The sequence below is a fragment of the Budorcas taxicolor genome, chromosome 20, assembly GCF_023091745.1.
Source record: "Budorcas taxicolor isolate Tak-1 chromosome 20, Takin1.1, whole genome shotgun sequence".
In the NCBI taxonomy this organism is placed as follows: Eukaryota; Metazoa; Chordata; class Mammalia; order Artiodactyla; family Bovidae; genus Budorcas; species Budorcas taxicolor.
In genome coordinates this window covers 7,288,478-7,313,198 of record NC_068929.1, presented here as the reverse complement: position 1 = coordinate 7,313,198, position 24,721 = coordinate 7,288,478, and the positions used below count along the sequence as shown (strand labels likewise).

General features: G+C 47.0%; 1 pseudogene; it reads left to right on the top strand.

The window, feature by feature from the left end:
- On the top strand, positions 1 to 23,737 carry LOC128066264 (pyruvate dehydrogenase (acetyl-transferring) kinase isozyme 3, mitochondrial-like; annotated as a pseudogene).
- Positions 23,738 to 24,721: the final 984 nt, after the last annotated feature.

The following is a 24,721-nucleotide window of genomic DNA, read 5'->3' as shown; positions in this document are numbered from 1 at the left end:
ATGCCGAGGGTAGGTCCAGCAGTCACAGGAGAGGCTCCCGGCCTCAGGGGGCGCCCGTCACTGGCTGGACTGTTGTACCCAGTCGAGGCTGGGGCTATGCAGTGAGATTAGAGGCCAAGGGGCGTAGGCATTTCTGGGGGAATCTTGAGGATGGGAATGATGTACAGGAGGGTGTTCTTGGCAGAGGCACAGCCTGTCAAAACCAGAGCACACGTGTGAGGGAAAGTGGGTGTGTGATGGCTCATGAAGTGAAAGGTGGGTGGGTGTGGGGGAGATGGCAGGGGCTGTCTCAGAGCAGAGCTTCCTCCAAAGAGGCTCAGGGTCCCTGCCATCACCCACATTGCCTTAAGATACCACCCCCACCATACACACATACACACACACCAGACAGAGTGGAACAAGGCCAGCGCTCAGCGTCAGGCAGACCTGGCTCCTTGTCCTTCAATCCAACTATTAGCCAATAACCTTGGGAAAGTCAGTTGACCTCTCTAGGTTTTTGTTTTCTCATATGCAAAACGAGAACCACCCAGGAGACAGTGGAATCAAAGATATGGAAAGTGCTTTGCAAAAAAAAAAAAAGCCCAAAAAGGTTATTCCAGTATTTGTCAAAGAAATATTATGATAATATTTATCAAAATAATCTTCACGAAACATTCCCAGATTGAAGAGCCCAAATGAGGGGAAGATCTGAAAGAAGCCATGAGGGTTTATTTGGCAGTAACCAATGGTTATGGGATGGATTGTGCCCACCTCAAACTCCTACATTAAAGTCCTAACCCCCTGGACCTCAGAATTGGACTGTCTTTGGAGACAGGGATTTTTAAGAGGCAGTTAAGTTAGAATGGGGTCATTAGGACAGGACCTAATCCAATCAGGCTGATGTCCTTATAAGAAAGGCAATCTGGACACAGAAAGACCCCAAGAATGTGAGGACACAGGGAAGAGCATGTGAAGACAGGAAGAAGTTGGCCGTCTACAGCCAAGAAGAGAGGCCTCAGAAGAAACCATTGCATCACCGTGATCTTGGGCTTCCAGCCTCCAGAATTACAAAACAATACATTGCTGCTGTTTAAGTCACCCAAGTAAACCAATATACCACTGAAACCTCATTTTATAAGAGAGCAGAATAGGAATTTATTCTTTTGTTCAATAAAACTTTATCAGATGCCTCCCATGTTCTTCTAAGCCTGCTTTTAGAAGCTGGAGGAAGTGTAGTGACCAACAGAGACTGGCAGCAACTTGGTAACCAGAAGGAAAGTGGGCCCAGCACTTTCTCATCGAGTGTCCCTGTCATCGTTACACCAGTCCAGGGTGGAAGCAGGGGCTAGAGAGGTAAAAATGACTTTCTAAGAACACACAGCAAACTAGAACGGGCGGATTCTTTACCAGCTGAGCTATCAGGGAAGCCCAAGATGAAAGCCAGAATCACTTTATTCCAAAGCAGGCTTTATTTTCAAGACCCCTTGTGGTCTTCCCAGGACTGCATTTTCCCGTGTTGTGTGTATACCCGTTGTACTAATTAGGATATATTTGGCTGCAGGTGAGAGAATAATCAACTGGTAGTCGTCGTGTCCGACTCTTTGCGACCCCGTGGACTGTAGCCTACCAGGCTCCTCCATCCATGGGATTCTCCAGGCAAGAATACTGGAATGGGTTGCCATTTCCTTCTCCAGGGGATCTTCCTGATCCAGGGATTGAACCTGGGTCTCCCACATTGCAGGCAGATGCTTTAACCTCTGAGCCACCAGGGAAGCCCAGTAATAAGCAATAAAGACTTCTTATACTAGATACCTTCAGGGAGACAATTGGTCCCAAGTGGGTTCAATGATTCCAGGTTAACATCTGGACACTCTGTTTGTTCAAAAATTTTTTATTGGAGTATAGTTCATTCACAAGGTTGCGTTAGCCTCAGGTGCACAGCTAAGTGAATCAGTTACACATGTGAATATAGCCACTATTTTTTTTTTTAAGATTCTTTTCCCTTATAGATGATTACAGAGTATTGAGTAGAGTTAAGGACTCTCTCTCTTTATGTTGCCATCTTCTATGTATTTCCTTTAAGAGTCCAGCCTTATTTCCTCATAGTCCTAAGATGGCTGCCACAGCTCATAGCACTGTGTCTTCACACGTGGTGTTCAAGGCTGAAAATAGGGGCCTTCCACCCATTAGGGAGGAAAGAGTTTTCCCAGAGGCGTAGCAGACATCTCTTTGACCAGCACTGGGCAAGCAGGTTCAGCCTTAGTTACAAGGGATGGGAAAACAAGTACATAATATAGGGGAATGGAGGTGTCCTGGCTTTCTTAGATCCATCATGTGCCTCCTAGGGCTGGGCACCCCCCGCCAAAACAGGATTCTGTTAGCAAAGATGAAGTGGGAGGCTGGCTGCTGGGAGACAGTGGGCAACATCTCTCCAAACCATGACCTTCCGGAAGCGAGGGAGGAAGACCCCCGCAGCCCTCAGAGTAACACTGCCGTCTCGGTGTCACCGATAGGTGGATAGGTGGATGTGTTTGGGGAAGGACACTGACTGAAACCACCCGCCCCAGCCAGACCCCACAGTGACCTTCTGGGTGACTTATTTTCCTCGAGGAGGTAAGGAACACAGAACTAACACGGCGCCACCAAGCGGAAGAACGTGGGAAAGGTCAAAAGGAGAGGCCACGTGTCCTACCGCCTCCCACAATCCTTCTCTCCCGCATCCGTGTTGGCTGAGCCGATTGGGCGGCGGCAGGAAGGACTCCGAGTCACGTGATTGGCCAGAGACAGCCCAGAAACCAGTCCCGTCACCGTAAAGCCCGAGACTGCGAGCCGCGTGGCGGAGAGTTCTGGTCTCCCCTGCTCTGCTGCTCTCTGCCGCGGCCACCCTCCCCGGCAAGGCCTCCTGCTTTGTCAGCGCCTCCTCAGTGCGTTTCTGAGTGCTAGACAGGAGCCCACTCTCGGGCCCCGGAGGGGTCCACCTTCCCGCCACCGCTGGAGGGGGTAACCTGAGGACGGGCATCCTCAGTGCTAAAGGAGGGAATGACGGGGCAGCCGTGGGCAGCAGGAAGTGTGCCGTGCCCTCTCAGTGGCCCGGTCCCAGCCCAGGGAGGCACCACATGCCGCCTCAGCAGGTGTCTGTTCTAAGAGCAGAAGAGCCAGCGCGAAGCCAGTGCAGCTGCAGTTACAGAGCCCACGGGCTGTCACCCACTGTCCTTAAAACCCACAGCGCCCCAAGACATTCCTTCTGCAGCCTGGTTCCAGTAAAAATGTTGTCTCTGCCGAGGTTTGAACATGCTTTCTGTTGTTGGAAAATGAAAACTATGCAAGCCCGATGTGTTTCTCTTTCTGCCTGAGCTGCCAGAAGCCGGAGCCAAACGTGTCGCCCAAGTGCTGGGGGCCTTGCTCCCTGGTTTCTCAAGCCCAGCTTTGACTTCCCCTAGGGGGCGCTGTTCAAGTTCGCCTGTCTGGGTCAGAACCTTTGGGCACTTCCAGGGCCAGACCTAGGTGTATGGGGCTCAAATACTGGGTAAACTTGCGGCGTGGGGAGGCAGGGGGCACAGGGCTTCCAAACTGTCCAGGTATCTTCTGAGGCTCTGCCTGCTCTGATCCTAGAAGAGACGAGGTAGGGACGAGGATAGGTTCCGTGCGGGCTGAAACCAAACATTTTGGCCATCTTCATGACCACTGAATCACCAAATCCACCGTATTTTTCCACTTTCAAGTTGTTTCTGGGCTGCTGTGGCGACACGCCCTTCCTGGGTTTAATGGCTTCACGGTCAGGTGGTGGGGAGGAGGTGCTATTTACTTTTCGCAGGGAAAATAGTGGTTAACGGTGTGGTGGGTGGACCTGGTTAGTAATCAGGTGATTTATCCATGAACGTTCTTTGGGTTGTCCTGGTGGTTTGCACTTGAACTTGGGCTGAAGTAGGGGGAAGAGGGTGGGAGGAAAGTGGCTTGGAGGAGCCGGGCTGGGGTTGCTCAGAGGTGAGCCCTTGCAGGGGCAGGGAGGGATTTGTACAGACTGCTGATCGAGGTGGAATACTGGTCCACTCGCTGTCGCCGATGGAGTCTCTTGCTCTGTGTGTGGGCACTTGCTTGCTCACTCACTCGTTTCTGCACTTGGGGTTTGAAGTTCCGAGCACCTTCTCTGTGCTGGGGAAACAGCACGCCTACAGAGCACCAGGGGTCCAGTGTGTTGCACAGACATTCCCTCCTTCAGAGGCTCCGTGGGGGGAACAGACAGGTCATTCCCAACAGGGACATGTTGAAACAACAGGAGGTAATGTGATCAAGCTTCTTAGGCTTAGTAGCAGATACTGTTCCAAGTATCTTTCATGTCTTAACTCATTCATTTCTGTTAGCAGTCCTGGGAGCTAGGTCCTGAGAAAATGGAAGCACACAAATATAAATTAACTTAGCCAAGGTCACATAGCAAACAGATTTGCCCCTCAGCAATCTGTCCAGACTTTTACCATCATCCTATCCAGCTCTGGGGATATTCCCAGGTGGCTCAGATAGCGAAGAATCTGCTTGCAATGCAGGAGACCCGGTTTGATCCCTGGGTTGGGAAGATCCCCTAGAGAAGGGCATGACAACCCTTTCCGGTATTCTTGCCTGGAGAATTCCATGGACAGAGGAGCCTGGTCAAAATACAGTCCATGGGGTTGCAAAGAGTTGGACACGACTGAGTGACTATCACTTTCACTAACCGGGATACATCAGTAGACAAAACATGTAAACATTGCTAGCTTCATGTAACTTGGGAATCCAGCTCTGCTTTGGAAATGAAGTGGGTCTGCTTAAAAGGGAAGGATTCCCAGAGAGAGTGATTTTTTTAAAATCTGGGTCTTGAGGATGGAGTGAGGATGTTTTGAGGTAGAGGAAGCAGTGACACAGGCCTCCAAAGATGAGGGTGCCTATCAAGTACTCTGGCACATCTGGAGAGGTGCATCCCAAGGGAACAAATGGAAAAGGCAGGCAGGGAAAGATAATGGCACTTTATTGAAGGAGGAGAGTAAGATGGTCAGATCAGATATGAAGAAAGCACTCAGGCAGCTCAGTGGAGGATGGATTGTGGGTGGGGGTAGGTTCAAGTCGACGCCTGCTGTTTTGGCACCTCCTGCAATAGCACTCTTCTCCCCTTTGCCCTCACCTTCCCCAGGGGAGTGCCCCCTCCCCCTGTTCTCAGGCCCAGTGGGCACAAGATTCAGATCTGACCAGGCAGCCTCTTCTGTCTCCCTGGCCACAGGGATTGGCTCAGGAGGGTGATGCCAGTCAGGCCAGTGAGCTTCAGTTCTGGGTTTTGCTTTCTTTGTTATTGTAGATCTGCCAGGGGGAAGAGATTCTTTCAGGTGGTGGAGTCGGGAATGTAAACCGGGAGCTGCAGAGGCTACGCTGTCACTATGTGAGAGGATCCCACCTGAGAACAGAGTTGTGTTTAGCTTGCTAGATCTGTCACAACAAAGTACCGTAGACTGGGTGGCTTTTTGTGGTTTTTCAGTCACTCAGTTGTGTGCGACTCTTCGGAACCCCATGGACTATAGCACGTCTGGCTTCCCTGTCCCTCGTCATCTCCCAGAGTTTGCCCAACTCTGGGTGGCTTTAGACAAAAAAAAAAAAAAAAAAAAATGCAGAGAGAGAGACTGAGTCCTACCTTGTTTGAGGTCCTGGATCCAGCTGTGCCTGAAACTGCACTGATACTATCCTGGACTGTTGAGTTTCATGAACCAATGATACCTAAACCCCATCCCCCTCCTTTGCTTTCTTAAACTTGTTGAATTGATTTTCTGTTACGTTCTGTTAATTCCTGAGTAATACACAGGGGGACCAGCAAGTAAACTATGAAGATAGTCTACCCTTAATTAAATTGCAACTTGCAAAGAGAGTGCTTGTATTTGCACCCATTCCAATATCTAGAGGTAGCAAATACAGAAATACAGTGAGGTGAGTAGGCATCAGCCTCTTCCTAGTCAGGAGAAATTCAGCTTGTCTCCAAAGCCATGTAGGACAGAGCTGGAGAAAGTGCCTTTACCAGCAGCATTCAGGACTGGAAAAGGTCAGTTTTCATTCCAATCCCAAAGAAAGGCAATGCAAAAGAATGCTCAAACTACCACACAATTGCACTCATCTCACACGCTAGTAAAGTGATGCTCAAAATTCTCAAAGCCAGACGTCAGCAATACATGAACCGTGAACTCCTTGATGTTCAACCTGGTTTTAGCAAAGGCAGAGGAACCAGAGATCAAATTGCCAACATCTGCTGGATCATGGAAAAAGCAAGAGAGTTCCAGAAAAACATCTATTTCTGCTTTATTGACTATGCCAAAGCCTTTGACTGTGTGGATCACAATCAGCTGCGGAAAATTCTGAAAGAGATGGGAATACCAGACCATCTAACCTGCCTCTTGAGAAATCTGTATGCAGGTCAGGAAGCAACAGTTAGAACTGGACATGGAACAACAGACTGGTTCCAAATAGGAAAAGGAGTACGTCAAGGCTGTATATTGTCAGCCTGCTTGTTTAACTTATATGCAGAGTACATCATGAGAAACGCTGGACTGGAAGAAACACAAGCTGGAATCAAGATTGCCAGGAGAAATATCAGTAACCTCAAATACGCAGATGGCACCACCCTTATGGCAGAAAGTGAAGAGGAGCTAAAAAGCCTCTTGATGAAAGTGAAAGAGGAGAGTGAAAAAGTTGGCTTAAAGCTCAACATTCAGAAAATGAAGATCATGGCATCTGGTCCCATCACTTTATGGGAAATAGATGGGGAAACAGTAGAAATAGTGTCAGACTTATTTTTGGGGGCTTCAAAATCACTGCAGATGGTGACTGCAGCCATGAAATTAAAAGATGCTTACTCCTTGGAAGAAAAGTTATGACCAACCTAGATAGCATATTCAAAAGCAGAGACATTACTTTGCCGACTAAGGTCCGCCTAGTCAAGGCTATGGTTTTTCCTGTGGTCATGTATGGATGTGAGAGTTTGGCTGTGAAGAAGGCTGAGCGCGGAAGAATTGATGGTTTTGAACTGTGGTGTTGGAGAAGACTCTTGAGGGTCCCTTGGACTGCAAGGAGATTCAACCAGTCCATTCTGAAGGAGATCAGCCCTGGGAATTCTTTGGAAGGAATGATGCTAAAGCTGAAACTCCAGTACTTTGGCCACCTCATGGGAAGAGTTGACTCATTGGAAAAGACTCTGATGCTGGGAGGGATTGGGGGCAGGAGGAGAAGGGGACAACAGAGGATGAGATGGCTGGATGACATCACGGACTCGATGGACGTGAGTCTGAGTGAACTCCGGGAGTTGGTGATGGACAGGGAGGCCTGGCGTGCTGCGGTTCATGGGGGTCGCAAAGAGTCGGACACGACTGAGCAACTGAACTGACTGACTGAACTGAGGAGGTTGTGGTGCTGGCAGGTAAAACAAAGTAGTTTGGGTTTCAAGGCTTTGAAGAAGGGTAGAAATCATGTTAAAAAGCCCTTGATGGAGCTGTGAAGAATGAGCCTGACTATCTCTTCATAGGATGCTCAGACAAGAACTCAAAGGAGCAGCAGGTTTCAGGTGGAAGCCACTTCTGAGTTTGGCTTCCTGAGCTCTCACGGTGGGGACTGAACCAAGGGGGGCTGTGGCTCAGGCAGGCCCTACCAGACATCCAAAAAATGAGGAGAAAGGAATAGAATAAGGTGAGGACCAGTTCAGCACTTTTTCTTTTGACCCTGAAGGAGATGCCCTGACTTTCCCGTGGTTTCTGTCTCTCCTATTCTCATTACAGCTGAGTCAAGCTTGGAGTCTCTTTCAATGAAAGAGGGTTTTTGAGGCACCTGCCATGTACTAGTCCTTGGCCTTCTCCAGGGATGTTCAGAAGTGTTCTTGCTGGCAGCAAGATGAGGGCACCACAGCCTATGGATTCATAAATACCAGGATTTACTTGGAGCTGTGGGTCCAGTCAACCTGGTGACTTGTAGTGAGTGACTTCTCGTAACTCAGCCTCCTTTAGCCTCATCATTGGCAAGACGGTGCCAGATAATCTGTACTGCACAACCTTCTCATGAAGCTTGAGTGAAACCAAATAGTAATAAAGGGAGGGGCTCTGGAGTCTGGGTTTGATTCTTAGTTTGACTATGGGCTGAGCTGAGTGATCTTGCACATGCCACTTACCCTCTCTGAGCCTCAATTTCCTAATCTGTAAATTGGGCATAACAGTAGTACTTACCTCATGGGGTGACAATGAGCACTGACTGAGAGAAAGCACATGAACTTCATGAGGGCAGGTTTTTTTTTTTTTTTCATCATTTTATTTTGATCCCCACTGCAGTTCTTGGGACATAAGGTCACTAAATAAATGGGAGCAATGATTATTGTTATTACAATTCATGGTTGTCCAGCATTGGTTGAGACTTTTCTCTGTGGCCTCCTACAGGGACCAGTCTGTGGGCTTGTGGTCCAGGTGAGGAAGACAAGTCCATCACAGCTGGCATGTTTAACTAACTCTGCCTCCCAGGGTGGGGTGAGTTCCCCTCACTCCAGAGCAGGTGAAGGAAGGAACTGAACTGAAACAGGAATAATCTACAGGGCTGACTGTCTAGACAGGGCTCTGGCTGGGGGGGGGGGGGCGGGGGGGAGCAGGCAGAAGTGGGCTCTGGCCAGAGCTGAGCAGAGACTAGGGTATGTCCTGGCGTTGCTTCAGCGCCTCACTTGCATCATTTCACTGCATCCTTATGGTGGCCCGTAAGCTAGGTCCATTTATTACCCCCATTTTACAGATGATAAAACTGAGGCTCAGAGAGAGACAGTGATAGATCATACTAAAAGAGTGAAACATCCAGGGCTCAACTGGAATTTGTGCCACTCCAAACCTCTTGCTTTTAAACAGGGGGATGCAGGGAAGAAAGGGCTGACGGAGAGGAGGGGTGACAGAGTCTGTGAGTGGAGGACAGGAGCCCAGTGGCTGCAGGGGGCCTGCAGGAATAATCCAACAATGAGCAGCAGGGGCACGATCCCCTCCCTTGGGTGGGTACTATGCCCTGCTGAATTCTTTACCAAGTGGCTTGATGGACCACCTGTCAGTCAAAAGAGGGCCTGGAGGCTCTTTACTGGCAGAGGATTGAGTGCAGAAACTGCCCTGGCCCTGCCAGCAGCAGCCTTCAGAGGTGAATGAAGTGCAGCCAGCGTTGGGACGGCAGTGCCCGATTGCACTCAAACCAACCCCATAAATGACCCCTTTCCTGTGAACCCACAAACAGCGGTGAAGGTGGCTAGAGCCAGCCCCGAGCCTTTATGCAGCCTGGCCCAGCTCACCAAGTCAGGGGCGGTGGAGTGGGACAGCTGCCCACCTGACAGACAAGGTGAGCCCGTCCTGAGGGGCTGGGGTCACATAGGGTGGGGTCTTGGCCCCTGCCCCCAGCCTGGAATTGCCCGGAGACAGTATAAGAGCACGAACTTTTTTTTTTTTTTTTTTTTTAAGCTCAGGAGATACCTTTTGGAAAATTATAGTTAAAAACACATGATCAGAAAAGGAATTCCTTGGTTGATTATCAGCTAGCTCTCAGAATGAGGAGGAAGGTGGGAGGATGTGCCTTAGCAGGAAGGAGGAAACTGAGGCAGGGACAAGCCCCCACCCTGTGGTGGCTCCAGTCATACAATGCCGCTGGCACTATCGCCATGGCACACTTGTCATCACCAACGGAGCTGCCAGCTCTGGGTCTTCATGTGCCCTCCTGGACTCTTAACCCTGCTAGAGCTGCGATGAGCCAGCTGTTACTCTGTGTCTTTGGGTCATTCCTTCCAGGAGGCACTGGGGAGAAAACAAAGGATGCCTAGTTAATTTGAATTTTAGATAAATATTTTTTTTAGAAGACAAAAAATGGTTGTTTATCTGAGACTCAAATGTAACTGGGCATCTTATTACTTGCTAACTCTGGTCACTCCATACCCAGAGGGCTGTGCTCTGCTTCAGGTTGGTGGGAGGGGACTTCTGCCCCTTCCACTTCTGTGGCGAGAATGCTAACCTTGGGGCATTGGACTGATCACATTATTGAATGCAGAATAGCCAAAAAAGCAAATATCAACTGCCACTTCTCAAAAACCTCTCTTTATGAAAAAGTTACCTGCCTTAATTGTTTTCAAAGCTGCCTTCACCCACAGAGGAGCTGGGTGGTAGGTATGACCCCCATGGGCATTCCTCTTCTGCACCCATTTTTCATAACACGGAGAATGCCTCTTTCCTCCCCTGCCCCTGCTGAAACATCCTGAGGGCAGAGAACGCAAGAATCTTTTTGGAAGGGCCCCTAGTCCTTTTCCCTCCCCAGTACTCTTGCCTGGAAAATCCCATGGACAGAGGAGCCTGGTAGGCCGCAGTCCATGGGGTCGCTAAGAGTCGGATGCAACTGAGCAATTTCACTTTCACTCTTCACTTTCATGCATTGGAGATGGAAATGGCAACCCACTCCAGTGTTCTTGCCTGGAGAATCCCAGGGACCGGGGAGCCTGGTGGGCTGCCGTCTGTGGGGTCACACAGTTGGACACGACTGAAGCGACTTAGCAGCAGCAGCAGCAGCAGCAGCAGCTAGTCCTTTCCAGTGAGTCGCCATCACTGCAGAGCGGGTGAAGGGAGGAACTGAGCTGAAACAGGAATAATCTACGGGGCTGACTGTCTAGACAGGGCTCTGGCTGGGGAGGGGAGCAGGCAGAAGCAGGCTTTGGCCAGAGCTGAAACTCAAGGCATCGCCACCAGTCCTTCCCAAGCCATCCTGAGGCCGGGCTGTCTGAACCCCGGCCAGAATTGGCCTGGGGCTGTCGCTTGCTCTCATTTCAAAGGATTCGTTCTTCCACTGAAGGAAAAGCTTGCACTTTCACAATTAGAAAGTTAACAAAAGATAAGAAACATTGGATGCTTCCTTCTCTTTCTTATCTGTTTGTTTGGAGGAGGGCTGTGAGAGAAAATAAAGGTTTTAGTTATAAAGCTTTGGCCTGAGATCAAGTTTAGAAAGAAAGGCATCTACTAATTGAAAACATCGCTTTGGGGGCCTTTAAATCAGGGGAAACAGGTGCAGGTTTGTGGTTTTAGAGAGAGTATTTCTTTTGGAAAAAAATAAAGGAAAGTGCCCCAGATAGGGTCCCTCCAAAGCCAGCAGGCTTTTACTTTTCAGCCCTTAATTACCTAGAAGGTGAGTGAAAAGATTAACTGGAAAGTTAAAAGAAAAAATCAACTCTCAGCCCTCTAAGTAATACTCCAAATCTTTCTCTTTTTCTCTCTCTTTTTCCCTTTTGGGCTGAACATTTTGATAACGCTCTCTTACAATACTGTCCATTCTCAAATGGATTCCCATACCGTATCCACTTTTATTCTTAATCCTGTGATGAAAAATCTGGGCTTCCCTTCTCAGCAGAGCTGGGATTTGACCATTACAGTGACATATTTTCCAGTGTTTTCTCTGGGTGTGAAGGGGCAAACATTTCAAGGTCAAAAGTCTCGGGAGAAAAGGGTAATAATTCTGTGCCTACTGCGTGTTGGCTGCTTGGTAATATCCTGTATCTCTGCATCCCCAGGGAAAAGCGGTTTCTTTTTGAAACCTCTTGGTGGTTGAGGAAATGGAGGCTTAGCGAGGAGGAGTGACATGCCCGAGGTGGCCCAGCAAGGAAGCAGCAGAGTTGACCTTGAAGCCAGGTCCATCTGACTGTCCCAGGGCATCACCTCCCGCCTTCGAAAGCGTGGAGTGGCAAACCAAGCTAACAGCTATGAACATGCCCAGAAGCTTTGGCTTTGAAATAGCTCACAACATCTTCCTGCTTTAGAGAACTATTGAGCAGGTTTGTTTGCAGTTAAACATACACGACTCTCATGTTTTTAGGAGAGAGGCTACTGACCAGGAAAGGTGGTCCTCAAGAAACTAATGCCATGTATCACTTATCTGCTGCTGTGTAACAAATTACCCCCTAACTCCGTGTCTTAAAAGCGCAGCATCTGGTACCTCATCGTTTCTACAGTTCAGGAGTCTGGGTGTGACTTAGCAGGGTCCTCTGGCTCGGGGTCCCTTACAGACTAGCAGTCAAGGTGTCAGTGATGGCTGAAGTCACCAGAAGGAATGGCTGGCAAACGGTCTCCTTCCAAGCTGACCAGCATGGTTGCTGGCAGCCTTTAGTTCCCAAGGGCTGTTGGTTTCTCTCTCACTGTCTGAGAGCTGGAGGGTGCCCTCCGTCCTTGTCATGTGGGCCCTCCTGCGCGATGCTTGCTTCATCGAAGTGTACAAAGGAAGAAGGCAGTAGGAGTATGTTAGCAAGACGGAAACCATAGTCTTTCATAACCTAGTCATGGATGTGATGTCTCATCAGTTCTGCTGTAATCTTTGCAGTAAGTGCGAAGATTCACTAGGTTCAGCCCACACTCACGATGAAGTGATTACATGAGCTGGAGGTGGGGGAGGTAAATACCAGGAGGTGCAGGATCACTGGAAGCCATGTCAGTAGCCACCTGTCACGCATCCGCAGAGTGGAGATGGTGGTCATGATAATAATAATGATAGCTGCTTAGTGTGTGCTTCTGCTGTGCCAGCCCCTGGGCTAAATCCCTTCTGTGTGTTCTCTCATTTAATTGTCACACTGCTCTTTGAACCTGGAGGACAGAATGCCAACCCACTCCAGAATTCTTGCCTGGAGAATCCAGTATTCTTGCCTGGACAGAGGAGCCTGGCGGTCTATAGTCCATAGGGTCGCAAAGAGTCGGTACACGACTGAAGCCACTTAGCATGCAGGCATGCTCTTTGAACCAGGAAGATACATGAACTTCCCTAAGTTCCTGCAGCAAAGGCACGAGAACCTGACTGGTGCTTTCCACTCCAAATACCCTTCCTTTACATAATACAGATCCTTGACCTGCACCCACTGAGCTTCTGGGGCCAAAACAAGCCCCTGTTGTGATAAGAATCAGGAAAACAAAGCTGAACTCGCTACTCATCAGAAAATTGCAAGGGAACACACCAGAAACCATTTCTTACCCATCAGATTAGAAAAAAAAATTAAAGTTGTTGAGAGTGTGGGGAATTCTCATGCACTGCTGAGAGACTATAAATTTGTACTGCCACTTTGGAGGGAAATTTGGCAGGATCTATTAAAATTTTAAAAGGACATAAAAATAAAAAATGCGCATAGCCTATGACCCCGCACTTACACTTCTGAGTATCTACCCTAGAGAAATACTTGCACATGTGCACGAAGAGCCTTGGAGAAGAATTTTCATTTCAGTGTTGTTTCTAAGAAGTAAATAGTGACATTGGAAATGGTCTCAATGGTTTCAGTGTCCATCAGTTTAAAAAAAAAAAAGGCTAAATAAATTGTGGAGCATCTGTACTATGGAAAACTGTGAAGCAGGTAAACAGCATGAGGTAGATCTGTAAGTATGGCAAGAAAATATCTGTAAGGCATATTGTTGAATGAAAAAAGCAAGATATACAATGATGCTGTCAATATGATTCCATATATGTAACCCCAGCAATATTATATTTAATTTATACACTATTAAGGGGCTTCCCAGGTGGCTTAGGAGTAAAGAATCCATTTGCCAATGCAGGAGATGCAGGTTCAATCCCTCAGTTGTGAAGATCCCCTGGAGAAGGAAATGTCAACCCTCTCCAGTATCCTTGCCTGGGAAATCCCATGCACAGAGGAGCCTGGGAGGCTACAGTCCCTGGGCTTGCAAAAGAGTCGGACACAATTTAGGGACTAAACAACAACAACATACACACAATTACATACCCACACACATATATATTGAATATATACAAATACAAATATGTTCAAATGCATGAGGATGGTCTGGCAGGGGGTTTACCAACCTGATAACAAGAGAGGAGGGGAGGGTAAGAGGCAAAAGTTGAGGGATGGTCAAAGGAGACTTTAAGTTTGTATGTAATATTTTTAATAAGAAAAAGTTAAATTGCCTTACTTATATCAACTGAGCCTGTCTCTTTTAAAAAATCATTACTGGAATCCCCGTCCAGTGATTTCCCTTACATTGTAGTAGTCAGAGCTGGGTCACTACACCCTTAACTGCAAAGGAGATTGGAAAGGCGAATAGTTTTCAACTGTGCCCTTAGGGGAACATCAAGAGGAAGAGAGTTGTCAGCGGCTGTTGAGTGGCCAATTAAAAATGTCTGCTGTAGCTCATCCTTTTAGTTACCCAACCTCCACACATACCATTCTTTCTGGACATATACTCTATATTTTATCCAAAGTCAATTACTGCATCCATCTCGAAGTCCAGGAATCCAGGTGATTATGGGCAACCCGCTCATCTGGTCCGGTTGTGAGAGGATGCTGCCTATTATCTCAGTTACATCTGAGGCAGGTATTGAGGTGGGTGTCTTTTCTGGGGGCTTCACGGCTTTAGTGGCTTATTTCTTCTTGTGAGAGTTTGACTTCCAAAGATTATTTTTAGGGTTTAACAGTTCCAGGTTATCATAGGGCCAGGCTCAGACTGTTTTGAAAATAGGTATCCCTCAAAAATGTCAGAAAGAAAAACACCAATACATTATACTAACGCATACATATGGAATTTAGAAGGATGGTAATGATGACCCTATATGCGAGACAGCAAAAGAGACACAGATGTAAGGAACAGTCTCTTGGACTCTGTGGGAGAAGGCAAGGGTGGGATGATTTGAGGGAAAAGCATTGAAACATGTATAGTATCATATGTGAAACAGATCGCCAGTCCAGGTTCGATGCGTGAGGCAGGGTGCTCAGGGCTGGTGCACTGGGATGACCCTGAGGGATGGGATGGGGAGGGAGGTGGGAGGGGGTTCAGGATGGGGAACACATGTGCACCCATGGATGATCCATGTCAATGTATGGCAAAAACCACTACAATATTGTAAAGTAATTAGCCTCCAATTCAAATAAATTAATTTTTAAAAATGTGATAGAAATCCAGTCTTTGATTTCAGGGACTTTTACGTGTGAGTAACCACAGCATGCAAGGCTTACATGTGTAGTATGTAAGCCTAAATAGTCCCATCTCTTACCCATTCTTTCTCTGTGTTCTGCCTAATCCTCTAGTCCTAGGTTCATTGGGTGATTCTTCGGGGCCATTAACAGTAGTAATCTTGGGACTTCTCTGGTGGTCCAGGCAGGGAACTAGATCCCACATGCCACAACTAAGGGTTCACAGGCCATAGCCAAAGGTCCCGCGCGAGGCAATGAGCATCCCATGTTTTGCAACTAAGACCTGGTGCAGCCAAATAAATCAATATTAACAATAGTAATCTTGGGTGGAGAGACGCCTCCTCTTGTTTGGTCTTTGTGTGTTGGTCGACGCTCCTCCTTCAAGGGCTTCCCAGGTGGTGCACAGTAAAGACTCTGCCTGCCGATGCAGGAGATGCAAGAGACGCAGGCTCAGTGTCTGGGTGGGAAAGACTCCCTCAGGTAGGAAATGGCAACCCACTCCAGTATTCTTGCCATGGACAGAGGAACCTGATGGGATACAGTTCACAGGGTTGCAAAGAGTTGGGCACAATTGAGCGCGTGCACACACACACACACACACACACACACACACACACACACCTTTATTTGACAGAGAACTGTTAAGGGGAGGTTCTAGACAATAGCCTGAAAGTGAAAGTGAAAGTCGCTCAGTCGTGTCTGACTCTTTGTGACCTCATGGACTGTACAGTCCATGGAATTCTCCAGGCCAGAATACTGGAGTGGGTAGCTGTTCCCTTCTCCAGGGGATCTTCCCAACCCAGGGATTGAACCCAGGTCTCCCGCATCACAAGCAGATTCTTTACCGACTGAGCCACCAGGGAAGCCCCAGACAATAACCTGAGACCCTGATCTCATTTTCTGCTAATGCTGTAGCTTCATTGTTGCTACTTGGGCGTTTTCCACTTATAAAGCTTCCAATTATGGGATTCTTGGTCAGCTGAGATTTTGGGTCACAGTCAGACAGTGCCTCTCTCAGCAAAGCTGTATCCCTTCTACCTGCTTGCAGACTGGCTTGCCCTTGTCTGAGATCATCTCTCTCTTTCAGGATTTTATTAAAAATGGCAAGAAGCAGTCAGTATGGATGACTATTCTGGGATTTTCCTACTATTTCTTCTGTCTCTATAACCTCAATTGGCATGAAGTCTTATGGTAGAGCAGACAGTTTGACCAGATGTTAGCCACTGCGTAAAAAGTCATGTGCTTCAGTCGCTAACGAGCGGGTTCTTCATCTCCTAAGTTTCAAGTTCCGTTACTGCCGTTACCCCACTCCTGGTAACAATATTTTTAAAAAGAATCAGACAGGACTTTCAATTGTGTACAACCGAGATTGAATGCATCTTCTTAAGCAGAAAAGGAGATTAACTAAAGGATACTGGGAAATTTAGAATTATCGCAAGGAGGAAGAGTTGGGGTCAAGACTAAGTTGCCAGAGATAATGTCCTCAAAGTTCTGGGGAATCAATATGATGAGAAAACTGTTGCCCCTGGGATGACCACGCGGTGAGTGCTATAGCCTGCATCGCTGTCAGGATTTCAGATTCAGTATAGCTAATGCTTCTACCAGTACTGATGCTCATACAGTGCCAGTAATATGACTTTTCAACCATCGGGCAACCAGAGGCCTCTACTGCTGCATTTACCAGAAAAGTGTGTTTTGAGCAACCCTCTCTTTGCCTAGGTTGGCTACTTTATATTCAAAATCTGCATAAATACATATTATTGGTGGCACGCAGAATACAGGCCTGTGACTAGGTGCAAAGAGACTAGAGAAACAAGTTTTCTGAGTTCTCCTGTAGGAAGACTTCAATAAGGATGAAGAGTCTATAAACATATTGGGGTATTGTGATTTATAATAAGAAATATGTTTTTGATCTTCCTCCCCATTTCTGGCACGGAGCTCCTAAAACCCTTGAAATTTCCTAAAGGAGAAATTGGAAAGATGTCTTTTGTTATGTTGTGAGTGACTTGTGGAAAGGTGCTACAGGCAGGTTGATCCCTGAGTGGGAAGATCCCTTGCATGAGGAAATGGTAACCCACTCCAGTAATCTTGCCTGGAGAATTCAATGGACAGAGGAGCCTGCCCGGCTACAGTCCATGAGCTGGACATGACTGAGCACAAGGCACTTAGGTCAAATAAGGATGGAGGCAGGTTGCCCAGGGGAACCAACCAGGAGATTAAAGGGTTAGAACTTTCCTGTCCCCTGACCTCCAAAGAATAGAGAGGGGCTGAAGATTCAGTTCAATTACCAAATGACCAAACCTATATAATTTAATTTACAAACCTATATAATTTAATCAAATTCCTATATAATGAAGCCTCCATAAAAACTCCACAGGATGGTTTGGAGAGCTTCTGGGTCACGAATCTGTGGAGGTGCTGGGAGAGTGCTGCACTTGGGGAGGCTGTGGAAGGCCAGTGCCCGTCCCACGTGCACACTTTGTCCTGTGCATTTCTTCCATCTGACTGTTCCTGAGTTGTGTCCTTTAATAATAAGCTGGTAAATGCAAGCGAATATTCCTTTGAGTTCTGTGAACCACTCTAGCCAATCATTGGAACCTGAGGAGGGCATCATGGGAAACTCCAGTTTACAGCCAGTTAATCAGAAACACAGGTAACAGCCTGGACTTGAAAATGGCATCAGAATTGGGGCAGTTTTGTAGGACTGAGCCCTTCCTCTGTGGGATCAGATGCTCTTACCAGATTTATAGTGTCAGGATCGAATGTGGTTAATTGCTTGGTGGCATGGAATAAAAACATACGTACACATCAAGGATGCTCACCCATTACTGGGCCTCCAGACATGGCAGCAGCGTTCATTCACAGATTCAGAATGGTTTCCCCAAGAGTTCCAGGGCCTTCCTTTATGGTGACCAGATGGCTGAGAAGCTCCAAAATCACACTGTTTCAAATGCAAGCCCAATGGGGAAAAGCAAGAATTTTTTTGTTCTCACAAACCTTTTGTGGTTTGCTTTGATTGAACAGGCTAGGTCAAGCGCCTGTTTCTGAATTAGTTCCAATGGGCAAGAGCATGGCCTGCTTTGATGGGCGAGGAAAGCATCATGTGCTCCACACCTGAGACAGAGATTCTCATCCAGACCTCAGGGCCTAAGGAAAGAGACTATATATTTTCCCTCAAAATACTGGGAAATGGAGAATAGTTTCTTAAAAGCAAGCAAACCAAAGAGTTCCTATCTTGTATCCTTTATAAAGGGAGGAGCATTTTGCACAAATCCTCTAACACTTCTGTACATCTTTGTCTATTTTGTTTACTTACATCAGTATAAAGTCATGGGTTCCTACCTTGTTCAGTAGGTTATAATCTGTTACTATCATTATTTATTCTGATGTTTAAATTGTCCCAGATTTGCCCAATAAGAACTCCTTTGAGCTGCCTTTTGTACCCTTTCGATGTTGCCATCTTGCTCTGAGTCGTCTCTCATTTTCACCGTAAAAGATATTCCAGGCATGGCTCATACTTTCCCTGGCCCAGCCCTGGAATCAGTAATCGTTGGGTCTGGGATTTGATTTTACCTTACTTTCAAGTAATAACAGCCTGTTTCTGTTTCATGGATACTGGCAGAGTACATGAGACGCCTGAGTCAGAGACAAAGGACGTTATTACTCATGACACAGGAAGTAACATGAGCATCACCGTAGTTGAATCCGTTTTCCTGCCCCCAAGTCCAACTGAAGCAACGTGAAATGGCCCGGATAGATGCACAGCATTTGCATTACAGCTGAAGAACACTGAGCTTAGGAAATCCACTGCTTTTATAGCAAGTACTAAGCAAGACTCCTCTTCATCCTCGAGGGAGACATTATTCATTCTGGAGATTGTTCACTGCAAACACAACTCTGAGATGGGCCTGGAAAGGAATGGTCAGGTCGGATCCATTCATCCTTAGCATAGCGAGTTAAGAATATCCAGCAATGCTCAGGCCTATAGCAAATTATGTCTTTGAACAGCCATTTCTACACAGACCCCTGTTCCTTTTAATGGAAAATGATGTTTAGAAACCAAGATCTGCTTGCTGGGTGTGCTCATTGTCTTGAGCTATTTTTACTCTTAGACGCTCTCAGAAGACAGAGTTGGGAATATATGTACACACACACACACACACACACACACACACACACTTATGCTTAATTATCTATCATCTGCCTATCTAATCATCTGTCATCTATCTGCCTTTCTTTCTCCATAAGTTCACACTGATATCTCTAATGCAATAGCACAGATTGATTCCAGATTTCTGCCTTTCCGTATTTATAATGTTCTTCTCTAGTAATGAGAAACCTAAAATATTTTATTTTAGCTTATTTTCTTCATGCTCCTGCAGTCTCGTGCCTGCTGCTGCTACTCCCCCTCCAATCATGTGGGCAACCTCCTGATCACTCTGGCTCTAACCTGGTGTGTTGGGGTATGTCTCCCCTCCCCTGCCACTCTGGTCAGGCTCTGATGCCCCGTGCTGGCCCACTGCCCCTGCCACTGCTTCTGAGGACATTCTCCTGCACTCACCCGAGCTCTGAACGCCATGCCAGGCTGCTCCCACATCTCCCGTGCCTGGCGAGGCAGCCTGGGCCAGGCCACCCGCTACATGCTTCCCGATGCTGGGCAGGCCACCCCTGCTACTCCACCACTCTGTAGATGCCTCTTGCCTCACTCAGACTCTGGAGCTCCCCATTCTCACCTTCTGAGGATGCCTGCCGCTAATGGCTTCTAGACAGAATTAATCAAGGACAGAGGAAAAAGGGAGAGGAACCAGTGACCATTTTTAATGGCTGCAAAAGACTATGTTTGTGGCTGTGATCTAGTGTGCTTAACCACCTCCCTATAGTATTAAATAGAGGCTATTTGCATTTTTTTTCTAAATTCCATTCCAGGAATCAAACTATGAACATAAGTTTTTGTGTGTCTTTCTCTGCACCTCCCTGATGATTTTATTAGGACAGATTCCTAGAAGGGGAATGGTTCCTGGGTCATAGGGGAGGACTATTTATGCAGCTCCTGGTCTTTATAGCATAGCTTCAGTGTTCATCTTACAATTCATACACTCGTGAATAAATAAGCAACCATGACTCTGTCCCAGAGACTGCCTAGGATTTTCTACAGATGATAGTTGTTTCACAGCTTGATGACATCACCTCCTTTTTTACACCAAGACTGATGTGGGAAATTCTGTATAAATACTCTGCATCAACAAGGCGTTGTGTCACCAGGCCTCTTAAAGATGGGCAGCTTGCTGCAGTACAGCTGGCTTAGCCTGTGTGGGACAGGCGCCCATGATTTATAAGGTCCAAACATGAAGTCTTCAGGAAAGTTGGTGAAGTACTTTATAGGTCACCTGTATTTTTCCTACCATAGATGTTTTGACTCACGGGTTTCCTTTATGTCACTCTGTCCATAGTCTAGGTATTATTAAGATGGAATAAAGAGGTTACTGTAAGAGAAACTGAGTAGGAGGGAGGGAGGGAGTTTGTGATTCTAAATGAGAAAAGAAAGAAATAACAGGTGAGGGAATTAAGTAGGACAAACATTGGCAGCCAGGCAACCAAGTATTCATTGCATGGGGGCCACTGGCCTAGCTTTGTGCTGGGAGCTGTTAGGAAGTTCATCTGTTCATTCACTCGATAAACACTGACCAGTCACCAACTCCATCCAGACCATGTCCTAGACTCTGGGGACCTAAGAGAAAAGACATTGTCCCCACTTTAAAGGGGCTTTCAGTCTAGAAAAGGAGAAGCCAAATCAATAATGTAATATCTGCTGGATCTTTTTCTTCTCATTTATTTTTTGCGGTTGATTTCGAGTTTCATGCCATTGTGATCAGAAAAGATGCTTGGAATAATCTCTGTGCTCTTACATTGATTGAGGCTTGCTTTGTGTCCTAGTATATGGTCTGTTCTAGAGCTTGTCCCACGTGCACTTGTCTTCTGGAGCTTCGAACCCAGCTTGGGGAAGCTTCCGTGAAGGTTTGGAACAACGTTCTTGAAATAGAAAAAAATGTATTGGTTAAATGGCTGAGATGGGCAAAGTTTTCTCAGACAGAGGAATCTGCGTTAACCAAAGCACATGATCCTGTCAGCTTATCAGCAAGGATTCAGTGTGTGTGTTCCACAGGTCCAGCGCTGCCCTCGGAACTGAGGGGGATAAGTTTCATACGCCATGTTTTAGCAGGGAAGGTTGTGAGAGGATTGTCTGCATAAGATTATTAAATGACTTCTGCATGTAGGGTAAATTCTGAGTGTCTTCCCTAAGTACACAAGGCTTATTTGGGTAGCATTTGCTGTGTAACAAATAACCACAAATTCTCAGTGGTGTACCGCGTAAGCATTTATTGGTCTTGCTCATGCATCTGTGGGTTGGCTGGAATGTGGCAGATGTTGTCTGAGCCCAACGGGGCTTGACTCCAGGCTGTGTGTTGAGTTCCAGGTCTGCTCCATATGTCTCTCCTTCTTAGATCACCTATTGCTTAGAGCATATTCTTGATATGGTGACAGGCCAGAGTATAAGGCGGGCAGTCCTAATCTTGGAAGCACACGTCTTGCCTTGGCTCTCTTCATGTCCGCTAGCATCCACAGGTCAAAGCAAGTCACATGGCTAAACCCAGAGTGTAGGGACAGGAAAGCATGCTCTGAGGGCCATAGCAGAAGTAGGGTGTGTAATATATCCTCTGCAGTCTGGCCCCTGTAGACCTCCTCTCCTTATCTCTTCTTCTCTCTGGCACCTCTGCTGCAGCCACTCCAGACCTTTAGAGTCTCCTGGACCTGCCTTGGTTTTTCACCCATGGTATCTGTACACACGCTATTCTGTGAGCTCAGAATGCTCTTCTTTGCCTGTCCACCAGGTCAGTTCCATCACTTCCTTTCTGAATAAGCAAGGCTTGGCTCTCAGGAACAGGGGTGTTCTTATTTTTCTTTCTTTTCCTCTCCATCCCTATGAGTGGTAAGGACGCTTTGGGGCCTCACTTGGTGCCTGGTTCTCTCTCATGGTTTCTCTCTTTTTCTCCCTCCCTCCATCTTCCCCCCTCTTTCTTCTATTTATTCTCAGTATACATTGGTATGATGATTTTATCTTAAGATTTTTTGATGTGGAAATTTTTTGAGGTTTTCATTGAATTTGTTACAATATTGCTTCTGTTATATATATATATATACACACACATATATAAATATATATATATATACACACACACACACATAGATATAAATATATGTTTTTAGCCCATGAGACATGTGGGGTCTTAGCTCCCTGAGAAGGGATTGAAACGCTCACCCTCTGCATTGGAAGGCAAAGTCTTAACCCCTGAACTGCCAGGGAAGCCCCCAGTATGATGATTTTAATATTAAGATTTGGAGTAGGGCAAGACACCTATCCTGTGGGCCAGGGTGGCTGGGTATGGTTCATCTGGTGACAAGGACAGTTACCTGCCCACCCTGCCACCCACCCCAGAGTTGGCGTTAGGTGGGCTTGCTGGTCTGGGGGTCCTCATCCCTCAGCTGTGGACTCTGAGGCCTTCGGTGGCTCTGTGCAGCCTGGCTGGGTTTCCAGGACAGCCTGGGCCTAGGGATGGTAAGAGGTCCACATCCTGCCAATCAGGAGTTTCCAGGAGATTTCCGCTGCTGGTGCTCTGGAGCTAGCATCCCCAAGGGAGAGATAATATGTGTGAGAAAACTCCATACACATTCGTACAAAAGGAGCTTCCTGTGCGCCTGAAGTTAATCTTCTGCCGGAGGACTTGCTTAACCACCATTCGGTGGGATTGGTTCAGAGCTGGTATATGCAGAGTTTTCTTGAACTTCTAGAATATGCACATAAGAGCCCTGAAGGTCCACAGGTCTTGGATAACTTTCTACAAGTCCTAATTAAAGTCAGAAATAAACACAATGATGTGGCTCCTACAATGGCCCAAGGAGTGATTGAGTACAAGGAGAAGTTTGGGTTTGACCCATTCATTAGCAGTAACACCCAGTATTTTCTGGACCAATTTCATACCAACTGCATCTCTTTCCACGTGCTTATTAACCAGCACACACTTCTGTTTGGCGGTGACACCAACCCTGCATATCTGAAATACATCGGGAATATTGATCCCACCTGCAATGTCACTGGCGTTGTGAAAGATGTGTATGGAACTGCCAAGATGCTTTGTGAGCTCTATTATCTGGTAGCTCCAGAGCTGGAGGTTGAAGAATTCAGCGCCAAAGCTCCAAACACATCTAATCAGGGAGTTTATGAGCCCTCACACCTCTTTCTTGTGCTCTTTGAGTTGTTCAAGAACTCAATGAGAACAACAGTCGAACTGTATGAAGATAGAAAAGAGGGTACCCAGCTGTTAAAACCCTGGTTACTCTTGTAAAGAAGACTTATCCACTAAGATAAGTGACCGAGGTGGTGGGTTCCACTCCGAAAAATAGATTGCCGTTTTCACTACACGTATTCAACTACTCTGAGACCTAGCTGAGCATACCCAAGCCGGCCCGTTGGCTGGATTGGGTTATGACTTGCCAATTTCTTGTCTGTATGCTAGATATTTCCAAGGAGATCTAAAATGCTATTCTATGGAAGGCGTGGTTACTGATGCTGTCATTTATTTGAAGGCCCTTTCAAGTGAAGCATTTGAGAGACTTCCGGCTTTTAACAAGTCCACGTGGTGCCATTACAAGAGCACAGCTAAAGCTGACGATTGGAGCAGTCCCAGCAGTGAGCCCAGGGACGCTTCCAAATACAAGGCAAAGCAGGACAAGATGAAGGCTCACAGAACTTTGTGAAGAGCTGAATGCTTCCGTCCTCTCTGTGAAGAAAAGATGGCCTTCTGCAAGTCACCCAGATAGAGCGCCTTTCCTCCACCAGCTCTGCATGTGGCGCTATCGATGATCCAGTGCTTGAATGCCTATTTTTCTCCATATAAGCTGGACCTTTTCCGCAGAAGTTTCCTGTAGCTACTTCATATCTGCCGCTAAAGTAGTGACCTGAGTCATTTTTCATAGGACATTGCTGCAGTTTGGTTGGCGCCTGTCGTAAGGGGACACAGAGCCTTATTAGCGCCCGCGCCCTCATACTTCCATCTGCTTTATCATAGACTGTCTGCAGTCTCCCCAGATGTCTCACCTCCCTCCGCATTCCGGACACAGCCGATCTCTACTGCTGCTCTTTGTGACCAAATACCATGTTTGTCCCAAACCACCAACTAAGGCCTTGGGGCTTCTGGAAGTTGAAGACGTCTGCTGAGCACATCTTGATATTCCGGTCCCAGGGCGCTTCCTCTCTTACACATCCCTCCTCACTCTCTGCTTTGAACTCTGGCCTTCTTCCATCTGACCGGTTTCTCATTGTGAGCTGTAGGTACTCTCATGTTAGATCTCCCTCTTGGGTGCATTGATTTCATTTTGAAATTCATTTGTATATGTCCATTCTGTGGATTAAAGCATTCCAAAAATTGACAACAACAAAAAGATTTGAAGTAGAGATCAGTGGCCTTACCTTGAGCTCAGATTTTGTCTGGAGTGCTCTGCCAATAAGAGTCAGCTGAGATACTGTTTCTGAAATGCTTCCTTGGTTTCTCTTCTGTTCTTGCTCCTTGGGTTTCCTCAGGGGGAGGGTGGTGATGGTGGTGGTAAAAGGAAGGATCCAGGCATTCCTAAGGTCCCCTACGGTGATACCATCAAATAGTTTCCAATTTACACCCCCCCACCCTGCACCAACCTCAGGCCCAGGGGAGGCTGCCCAGAGTGGCTTTCAATAGTTTTTGGTGA